This window comes from Mytilus edulis, chromosome 14, assembly GCF_963676685.1.
Source record: "Mytilus edulis chromosome 14, xbMytEdul2.2, whole genome shotgun sequence".
Classification (NCBI taxonomy): domain Eukaryota; kingdom Metazoa; phylum Mollusca; class Bivalvia; order Mytilida; family Mytilidae; genus Mytilus; species Mytilus edulis.
This window is the reverse complement of record NC_092357.1, coordinates 23547506-23559126: the sequence shown is the minus strand read 5'-3', so window position 1 is coordinate 23559126 and position 11621 is coordinate 23547506. Positions and strand designations below refer to the sequence as shown.

The 11621-nt window shown below is 31.0% G+C and overlaps 1 protein-coding gene across 2 annotated transcripts in view; it reads left to right on the top strand.

Moving 5' to 3' along the window:
* The first annotated feature begins 1355 nt into the window (after positions 1 to 1355).
* Positions 1356 to 11621, top strand: part of LOC139504503 (cephalotocin receptor 1-like) — a 63482-nt gene continuing 53216 nt past the window's right edge. Inside the window, exon 1 of one of the 2 annotated variants that reach the window (XM_071294611.1) lies at positions 1356 to 1559. The gene's annotated coding sequence lies outside the window, so the exon portion shown is untranslated. Of the gene's footprint in view, positions 1560 to 4682; positions 4977 to 11621 lie in introns of those variants that run through there. The other variant, XM_071294610.1, reaches the window with a different exon arrangement.

Genomic DNA, 11621 nt, shown 5'->3' with positions numbered 1-11621 from the left:
GGCGAATAACATTGAAATTTCTCATTTCCAGGGTAAAAAGAAAAAAAACATAGATTTATACCGAACTTCAAAGAAAATTCAAAACGGAAAGTTTCTTATCAAATGGCAAAATCGTACCCTTAAACATACCAGACGAATGGAAAACAACTGACATATTCCTGATTTGGTACATGTATATTAAATTCCTGATTTGGTACATGTATTTTTTTTTATGTAGAGGTGGATTAAACCTGTTTTTATAGCTAGCGAAACCTCCCACTGGATATTTGGCAGAAAATCGGGAATGCATGAGTTCCAAAGTAAATTAATAGATATTTTTGTCAGCATGAGATTTTCATTATGCGATTTACAATGTAAATTTTGCAATTCATCAGTGTAAACATTGTATAGACGGATTGATAATATTTGATTTATTGATTGTTGCCTGATTAACGTCCAGTGGTAAATGTTTCATACCGCGGTATTGAGAACGATTCAAGTTTGAGCAAGCTAAATTAATTGTTTAATCTTTTACAAAAGTGATATACATATTGAGGATTGTTTAATCTTTTACAAAAGTGATATATATATATATATATTAAGCAATAACGAAACTGTTTTTGTTGTTGCTGAAAAGCAATGATGATAATCTAAAGAAAACTGAATTAAGCCGTACATGCATGTATCACGCAATAAAATACTATGAATATTTAAATCAAAATTTCTTACAAGTCAGTTTTTTTTAACAGTTACGATAGTTAACAACATCCAGTGTTATGACTACAAAACGAATTTAAAACCATGATGTATGGCTTTAACATAATTCTAAGAACCACTTGAAGAACAGCATATATACCCAGCACATATAGCCAACATCTACCAAGCGAAACTTGTGTATGTATAGATTACCCTCATTTTGTGACGCTGTAGTACTAGTAATAATTATGCATTTCGAATCTCGATTCAATTGTCAACTCTGCCACAAGGTGATGTTTCTTTGTTTTTGAGGCAGACCTTTGGTCTCTTGTGCAGAGTGTCTCATTGGCAATCATATCACATCTCCTTTTCTTCCTTTTTTTTTTATTATCTTTACACCGGTGCGACTGTACATTCATTAGATTATTTCAATATTCAAATTCCATGTTGTCGGTTGCATCAACTATCCGATATAAATACATTTGATGATACAGACACATAGGGAAGTTTCCATACCACTTCATTATAAATTAGTAGTTACACCCATTTAGTAATTATTGGCACTTGTCTTTTAGTTGATTGTATATCCACTAGCTAAGCTCTGTTGTTAGTAGTGGTGAGCCGTAGTGGTGAGCACAGTCTATCAATTAAGCCGTTCGGTTTAAAAGATGATACTGCTGTGGTGGTGAGCTGTAGTGTTGAGCACAGTCTATAAATACTTGCCGCTTGATTCAAAAGATGATAGTGCTATAGACGATCGGTTTCTCTTAATTTGATATCAGTTACTGTAAGAATCGAATTTGAAATGTTGAGTTACTGAAAAATTTGAAAAATTCAAAACAATCATCGACAATTAATTGGATTATTAAGTAAAGTGGAAGAAGGTAGGAAGCTAATATATTATTTTTGTAATTTGTGCACGTGTTTATGAATAAGAAAGTAATTGATGTAGTAATAAGAACGCCTCTTTTATTCTAATTAAAACAAAACAAAATAAACAACGAAATCAACATTGGCAACTTATTGAAAACACATAGATACTAAGTACGCTCAAATTTTCAAAACCAGAGAATTTCCATGAACTGCTTTGGTGGTATAATTTTCGATATTACGTTTATATCAATGGAGTACTAATTTTACAATTACTTACATCTTATTTCTATTAAATGCAGTTGTTTTCCAAATACAATATTATTAAGTTACATGCAATTAAAAAGAACACCCTACTAATCATATATTATTAACCAACTAAGTACATTATTGCCGAAATTGACTGGTTATTGAAAATAACATATTTTCTGTAATGGCCCTGTTTTTCTGTAATGGCCCTGTTTTTCTGCAATGGCCCTGTTTTTCTGTAATGGCCCTGTTTTTTTCTGTAATGGCCCTGTATTAATGCCCGGTTTGTCTGTATAAAGCACAGTTAGGGTCTTTAATAAAGTTAATAAAATTAAGTTGTAAAGAGTATAATACTTTTTTGTATTTTATTTGATTTAGTAACCAGCAACCAACATTAAAGAACCATATTAAGGGATCACTGTTCCTCCTGTTTTTCAACACATAACTTCTGTCAACTTAATATCTTGGATATTTGGTATATTAACACATACACTTTTATTCAGTTGGTTAATAAATGTATTAAGAAATGGGTGTTTTTATACTGGCTCTGTTATATGTCCTCGGTCAGTAATAATGGCCTCGGATGTCTGTAATGGCCCTCGGCGTTGCCTCGAGCCATTACAGACTTCCTCGACCATTATAACAGACCTTGGACATATAACAGGGCCATTATAAAAACACCCATTCATTAATACTATAAATATGAATATCTACATCATATGTAAAGGAGGTAATTAGATTATTCTGTTATATATCATGTAGGTTGACAGGAAAAAAATCGAACAATTCTTCAGTTTTAATTCATGAAACAATGTCCCTTTCCTCAGTTGAACGCTTCCAAAACTAAGGAAAAGCGCTGTTATTTCTGTTGAGCTTTTATTGCTGTATATGTGCTTCCGCTATAAAAAGTTACAGCAAAGTTTAATTGTCGAACTAGCACTACGATATCTTGAAAGTCAATGCAACCCCTAGAACCTTTTTACGAGTCATTATGTGTCTTAATATATCAACATCAATGTAAATTTCAGACTATTCCTGTCATTATTTCCCAGAACTGCAGTGTTACTGATAATATATTGTGTAAGAAACCAGAGGGCAATGTTAGATATATTGTTTTGTCACATTCGTCATAGCGATAACAAAATGTAAAGCACATACAAATAACACTTTTATCAATTTCGTGCGTCCGAAACACTTTTCTGGATTAGCTTCCATGCACCAGGAACTGTAAACCCAATTATTTGAAAGCCAAACATGTATGCGACCCAAACCGTTATAATTAAAGCATCGGATTCATGTTTGCGTTATCCCCACCATACAAGATACAAACTTTGTAAATATAACAAACAAAAGGGATACGAAGTATTTATTTATTACACAAACAGTTATCAGATCCCAATTCAAAGGAGCGTCGCACTGTTTAATGTTTTTTTTTAATATTTTAAATAGAAAACGAGACACTCAATACGTTATTGTAGCTTAAGGATGTTCGCTTGTCATGATTTGGATTTTTTGTCAGATTTTCGAAATCCTCTGGTTTTATCCATTTGAATGCCTTAAAAAAAATTTGCCCATGGACCCCCATTTTTCTTTTTATAAATCTTGTACATGTATAATTATAAGCCATTTGTAAAAGTCTTATAAAATCGTATTTATTTTTTGATAGTTTTTGAGAACATTAACGGGTCCATGATTTTATGCTTTTTTGATTCCTCAATCAATCCCCCATCAATATATACATGTAGTTGTATGGAAAGTTATTTATTATAAAACTGAGCAGCAAACATCCTTAAACTCCAATGCAATCAGACGGCAGTCCGAGTGAAAATGTTTGTTTATTTGATTGGTAGTTTGTATATTGGTTTTAGTTGTTTATGATTAGTTTTCATTATTAAATAGATGATTCGTTAGTGGTTCGTGTATCGGTAATTTTTGTTTATTCCGTTGATTTGACTAATAAATATATCGTATACAAATTTCAAACAAAATAAGAAATGCAAAAAAACAAAAAACAACCAAGAAACAAACAAACTTCGAGTTGAAGAAAGAGATACCTATTTATATATATTTTGAAATGTCTTTTTCATTTAAATGTTTATATAATATATAGTAAGTTCAAAATTCATAATGAATTCAACACTATGGAAATTTTACTGAAGGTTTTATTCTTGTATTACCTATGCTTTGCAGATATTAAAAAAGGTATGACGTCTATTATCACTGAACTAGTACATATTTTTGTTTAGGAGCCAGCTGAAGCATGCCTCCGGGTGCGGGTATTTCTCGCTGAAGACCTATTTGTGGCATACGGCTGTTATCTGCTCTTTGGTCAGGTTGTTGTCTATTTGACACATTCCCCATTTCCAGTCTCAATTTTATTTAATTAAAAAAACAATGTAAATATTCTACTATTCACTAGTATGATGCTGTATGAAACGTGTTTTATAAAGTAGGGCGACAGTATATGTTAACAAGACTTTAGTACTGTCTTAAAAAAATATTCGACGCCTTTGGTAAGGAGAAAATCTTAAAATATCATGTTTTCAACTATTTTAAATCTGATTCACATCTTAATCTTCTTATTTTAGCTTAAAAATCTGTCAATTCTGAAAATTAAGCGCACGCACCTGTTTCTAAACACAAACAGACCACGTCGACATTTGGAATAAAACAATTAAATAAACCTACTCCGTAATCGATGACTGTGTTTAAATAGTAGCACTGATATATCAATCAGTAAAGAAACCAATATGTTTATAACAGTAGGTGTTGTTGATATTACTTATAAACATAATAAGCATGACTTTATTCTGAAAACAAATCAGCAGCTCTTGTGTTGAAAGTTTGTAGTGAAATATAGGTAAACTTTCATAACTTGTTTCACTTGAGTAAACAATAGTGTTGCAAGTTTGTTAAGACTTTGGAGCGTGCTTTTATTGAATGAATCGCATTGATGTCCTATTCACTTGGCTTGATGCTATCACAGTTATCATTAGACAATTGTAAATCACATTGAAAGGTTCTGGGGATGTAGACGTTGACTAAACTATTGTTTCATCATATTGACGCATTGTTTTATAAAGACATTCACGTGAACTTTGTGGAAGTATGCTAGAACATCACTAAAAGTAGGAAAATAACGTCGTGAAATTTTATGGTTATTATTAATTTAGCGATTAAAGGTAAGTGACCTAGTAACTACTAGTATTCATGCTATTGTGTTTTGTTAATTGATTTAATAATTTTATTTTATTTTCAACTTTAAACGTCTTTTTCCATCCTCATTTTCTATATACTTCTGTACCGCTTACACAGATAAATAACATCATTATTTAGATTTTTGAACTCAGTACAGCTTTTCTCTTTTTTTTTAAACTAATTTAACCAAAAGAAAATTGTATTTTTAAAACTTTTGCAATATTCAGGGTAAAGTAAATTGACAAGTCACATTAACTATAGTGTTCACAAAACTATTATTCGGGTTATTCGATGAAAATACTAAACTTAGATATAGAATCTACAGGCAATGAGAAGTTGTAATGAAATTATTGAAAATTTCAGCGCAATATCATGAATTGGTATCGCATATACATGTATATCAAAATGACATTGTATATTCTGGTTTAAAACAGTCCCGTATTATAACAGTTAAGGATTATGTACCCTTGTGTTGATTCAATGCTAAACCTATGGACATTTTATAGAAAACCCACAGCCTTTATGATTGTACTCTCATATTTGGCAATCAGTGACGTAGCCAGGGTTGAAATGATGTAGATGCCTTCGCCGAGCGGAGCGAGGCGAACACATTTTTGGACTATTTTATGCAGAAAATTATATTTTTTCAGACATTGTTCCTGTAAGCACATGTACTCCCCTAGAATCCAACACTAGTTAGATTTTTGTTTAATTTCAAAATACCCACCAATTCATATAATTATATTTCAAACAAAATTTTAATGTTTTCTCGAAATTTTTAATTTATTCATTTGATGTAAAAGTTTCCCACCAATCTTATATTTTGACATCTCTCATAAACGGCCCAATCACAGCGGCACTTCTGTATAAAGGAACTGAAGTGATCCCCTTTCCTAGCATTTCTAAAAAATAAACCGGCCTTATCACAGCGGCACTTCGGAATATAAGAACTGAAGTGACCCCATTAACGCGTCGTAGGGGACATCATCGAAATACCTGGTGTCCGTCCATCCGGTCTTGTTTGCACTCTCATGTGTACAATTCTTGCCATATTTTTATATCATCAGCAATGACAATTTCGAAAATAAGTCATAAGCTTTGAACTTTTGAAATATAAATTACCAGTATACGGAACTCCCATTGCATTTTCTCTGAAGCTTTTATTTCTCCATTAAAAATAAAAGGAAAAGGAAAAACATTATTGTTTATTAGTTATTTGCCCTTGTTCCTTGGTTACATAAAATATGTGCAATGCAGGGGACATAGGAACTTTGTTCTTTTATTGAAAATAAAATTAATATGTGGACTTAGATAGGAACTTGAATTTACTGATAAGCCTAGGAATGATCACACTCTATTACAGATTAGTTTTTTTTCACGTCGTCTTTCATGTCGCAGGAAACGATATCAGGATATGGTGGTTTAGTTGTCAGTTATGTTGTTAGTCAGTTATGTTGTTAGTCAGTTATGTTGTTAGTCAGTTGTAGAAGCCATCGCTCCGCTAGGCTCAATTTCAGATGAAACATGTCCGAGGATCTGTTCATCATCCTCTGCACTGGCCGTATCCGACGACGTAGTCTTTTTACGAACAAAAATAGAGAACACTTTTCTGCGATTTATCCATCTTGTTTTATTACATACACTAAATTATCCTTAATAAAAGACCACGCATACTTCATCGGAAATAATTGGATGTTAATATCCTCATATCCTAACCCTTGTTACATACGGATACCTCCGAGTTTAACTTCTGCGAACATATCTTTATTTATATTTTTTTACCTGTCAAAATGATGTGGATGCTTGAGCATCTGAGCATACATGCAAGCTACGTCACTGGCAATTTGATGACTGATAGATATAGGATTATGGCATGCAGTGCTAGTGTGGCCAGGTGGAATAAGGCTCAGATAAATTGAATGCAGAACGTTCATATATTTTGATAAATATAATATAGAATAGAAGGCAACGAGAGATCTGAAATATTTCTTGATTTTCATTGATTTCCTTAAAACAACTTTATTAATGTAGTTATTGGATTGATTGATTGATTGTTAGTTGCTTTATTGGAAAAAACAAATAAAAATATTGTCCAAATCAAGTACACCCTTTAGGGAGCGCTCGACTTTAGTGACTCAGCACGAGGTATTTTGACATTTACAGGTTGGTTAGAACTTTTTGTAAAAAATAAACACATTAAACACTAGCACATCATAAAAAAGCAAGTGAGCAATCTATAATTCAAATTTTATAACAAAAATCTCTGTATTAAAGAATGTGGATTTTCTATAAAAATCTTGGTTTATTTGCCACGAAGTACTCTTTTTCTATTAACTGCAATGAAACAGTAAACAATAATGCTTTGCAACAAGTTTCCCCTTGGTGTTTTTACCTATCTCTATTATTCAATATATCTGTAGTTTTGATAAAATTGAAGTTTGAAAAGTTCATACAAAAATGGCTACAGAAGGGGTCATAAACCTTAATTAATGTAAGAACAGTTGTTTTTCAAATGTTCCGTAGGTCGATCTGGCTTAATAAAATCTGCTTTGGGGATTTTATAATCTTAGTAAATCTGGGCGTATTTATGTTTTGAAAACCTTTCTTTCGTTTTTTGTCTTTATGCAAACACCCGATGACATGATTGTATCAGAAACATTGATTTGAAGCTACTAATGAACAAATAGCAAGAAGCGTTCAACTCTCAATTATCTTCCACTTTTATAAACATTTGCTTTGGTACATCAAATAAGATTATTGATATGTGACAAGATTTCCTTTTACTACACATGTACTTAATATTATCAAAGTTTATGTTAATTTCTGCATACAAAATCTACCCTTAATTACGAACATTTATGGAATTGGTAATCATTATGTCTTGGGATTATAAAACATGCATGATGCTCACCAGTGGATTGAATTATACAATGAATGTATTGTTTAATACACAGAGGGTGTCAGTTTTATGTACATGTATCTTTATTACCAAAGTCTATATAAACTATAGGTATACAATTATATCAACATCAATAATACATATAATACATACATAAACACAGACTATGTGACAGCAGAAGGTGTTGTAATGATAAACAAACATTATTTTAACATTTCGGTTTAAGCTTAAAAGATCTAAATATAAATTTACCTAAATTACACAATTCTTTTACATTATTAGTACTCATCAGTTTATAATAAATTTGTACATCGACGGGTTTTTCCAATAAAATGGCTTAATGTAAATTGTTCTAAAACCTTGAAAACGTGGACATTTGAGGATGAAACTCATCCTCTTTATCATTTTTACAAAAAGTACATAGTTGTGAAGCATGAACTTTTGGAGCATAAACTGTTGAACCTTCCGGAGTTCACTATTGTTTTTGATGGGGATCGTGTTATCAAGGTTGTAGATTTGTTTGTACTTTGTTGTGGACTGTTGTTTGTTTTATCATCGGATTTGTTTATGTCAGAATGTTAAATTTGGATAGTTAGGATATATCAACTGAGTTTTATATTTGAATTCATACTGTTGTCTTAATTTAGACAACAATGCAGAGCTTTAAGTCAGATAATCAAAATTGGAGACATTTTATTCACGTAATACAGCACGCATCTCCTTTTTGATATGGGTAATAATACAGATATATATATATATATATATACAAGTAATTATAATAATCTTTATGTGTCATATAAGTAACATTATACTTGTGACTGACATAAACAAAAGTAACAAAAACAATAAAATAACTCAGTTGAACTACGACTGTAGCGTTACCTGAATATTTGCAAGTACGTCAGAAAATATCATAATACAATACTGTTAGTTAATAAATATTTGATTCTGAATTGTTAGCACTGTACTGGTATATCTAAACGTGTCTGTTTTGTCAGCAAAATCAAATCTTTCTTCTTTTTCTGCTGTCTTTTCTAGAATTATTTTTTTCACGAATTTAAACGTTTCATGTTAATAAAATTTGGCAAAAAGATAGTGCAATCATTTGTTCTATAGTAAGTTTTATATGAATATATATGCTTTGATTTAACGATTTTCATATTTTAAAATATTTTTATAAGCATAATATATGTATGTCTTGTTAAACTTGCATTAAAGATACTGAGGACCTAATGTGTTTATTAAAACGTGTTCGTAACAGTTTTCCAACATTGACAGCGAAGTAAAAAAAAATTGTGTTCGGTTTGTTTTACGCCGTTGTTTCTTTGATTATTGTTGTAATTGATTAACAATTTGCATAGACTCGGGCCGATCTAGAACTTCACATTTGATGTTTTGACCCTTGTTTCGTGTTGCCCGTTTGATGGTGTTTTTTTTTATTTGTTTGTCGTTGGGTTGATGTCGATCAGAAAAGGCAAGGACTATGACAAATTCTTCACCTCTTTTGTTTTTGAAATGAAGGCAGTTATCTAGAAAATGCTTTTTTTTTCACGAATATGATTTAAAGTAATTTGACCCGACACAATCTTCCTATATAAGCCGGTCACAAGTTGGGAGCCTGGAATTAGAAGTTGTCTGTGTTAATGGTTTTTCGTATATTATCTAAGCATTATTCGTGCCTTTGGTGTTGCTATTTTTTTTTAATCGAGACCGTTTATATCTAAAGTATATTTGTTGTATGAGTGTTGCTCATTGTTGAAGGACGTAAGGGGACTTTTCACATTTTGTATCAAGTGAATAGTTGTCGCACTTGCAACCATACCACATCTCTTTACTTTTATTCTGAAGATTCTTTAACATTTCGGCAAAATGATATAAATTATATTTTGATCATTTATTTAGAATGAATCACATGCAATCTTCAAAGTTTCTTCAAATAGAATAAACAGTCTAAAATAGTACCATTTTGTGTTTATAACCATGTTTCTGTAATTCTTAGCTCGTGTATACATTTATCACTAGTTAATTATTTTTGTTGATAATCAACGTGTGTTTCGCATGTTTTCGCTTATTTTAATGTTTTTCATTGGTTATAATACAATGCTGACGTCATGCTTCCTTGTCAATTGCTAGTATTACTGTTATAACTGAATAAAAAGGCAAACATTCAAAATTTAATTTATCTTAACACTAATAAAGAATAGTTCTGAAAGAATAAACATTCAAATTATTGCATAATCACGGAAACTTTTCTGATGAATAAAAAAAGGCAGACATCTCATATTCCGTATCTATATTCATCATAAATGTACATATTATACATGTAGACTTTAATTCTGTCAAATTTTTGTCGAGAACATGTAAACGATACGCAATATAGATGAAATCTGTTATATAAGTATAGAAATTGACACTTTTTACGCCTGTTTATAATTTCAAAATAATGTTAAATGATACATAAGACTGCTTAAACATTTCGAGACTAAAAGATTAAAACTAATCAATATATTAAAAATATCTGTATTATATAATACTCACATCAATCCTAAAACATGAATTTCAAATAAAAGAACGATTAAATTCCATTTAGGATTGGAGCTGAAAAATTTGGATTCAGAATGGAGGAATACGAAAAAAAAATATAGCTATAATTCCGATTTTTTTTAATATATAAGCAAAGGGAAAACCTAATGAATATATAGAGGTACAAAGAAATGTACTACATATGCGAAAATATTCATAGAGGACTATGCTGATGACCTTTGCTCATTGTTGAAGGTCTTAACTACAGTTGTAAATTACTATACAATTTGGTCTCTGGTGGGGAGATGTCGCATTGGCATTGGCGATCATATCACATCTTCTTACTTTCATATATTATGGATATTCGCTACTCTGTGTTAAAAATAACAAGCTTTTTAAAGACTGTTTTCAATTTTCTGTTTCAAAAATCGTCACTAAAACTGCAGAAAATATGCAAGGTCCATGTTGTTGTTTTTCATTGAGATCTATGCCAATGAATATTAGCGGGAAACCATTCTCTCTTGACTTTTCATACATTTAACATAGGTACATTTTCTGTCTAAAACTATGAAAAATATCAAGGATTTTGAAGAATTTTTCAAAATAGATTTCCAAACTATATGTTATTAAATTATATGCATAGTTAGAATGAATGAACAAAACTTTTATTGGCACTACATTGATAAAACCAGAGGATCCTAATATTTAAAAAAAAGAAATAAGTTTGATATAAAGGAAACAAAAAAATCAAGTTAAAATACACTGCATAGTCTTGTTGGTATTAGCAGTAAAACTAAATAATCATAGGCATCAGCTAGTAAATATTTATCTATTAACTTAGCTTTTTAGAATCCAAATTATTGTTCATGTTTCATCATTGAAAACAAAGGTACAACTGCTGTATGCGACATATTTCAGCGTGGAAGTGGGTAACGATTGAAACCAGATTTGGTGGCCAAATAATTTAAACTTTGTGAACACCAACAACAAAATAATCCCCAAATAATTAAGTAAGTCAATTTTCCAATTGGAATTCAAACCTGGTTTAGTACAATTTTATTACTTATTCATCACTCGCAAAAGCCATATTTTAAAGGATTGCATAAGAAATGCATCAGTATGATTAGTATCAAGTGTTTTGTGGTGGTAATCGGTATTGATATCCACTTAAAGGCAACTAGACATGCATCTGTACTCTGTCTTTAAT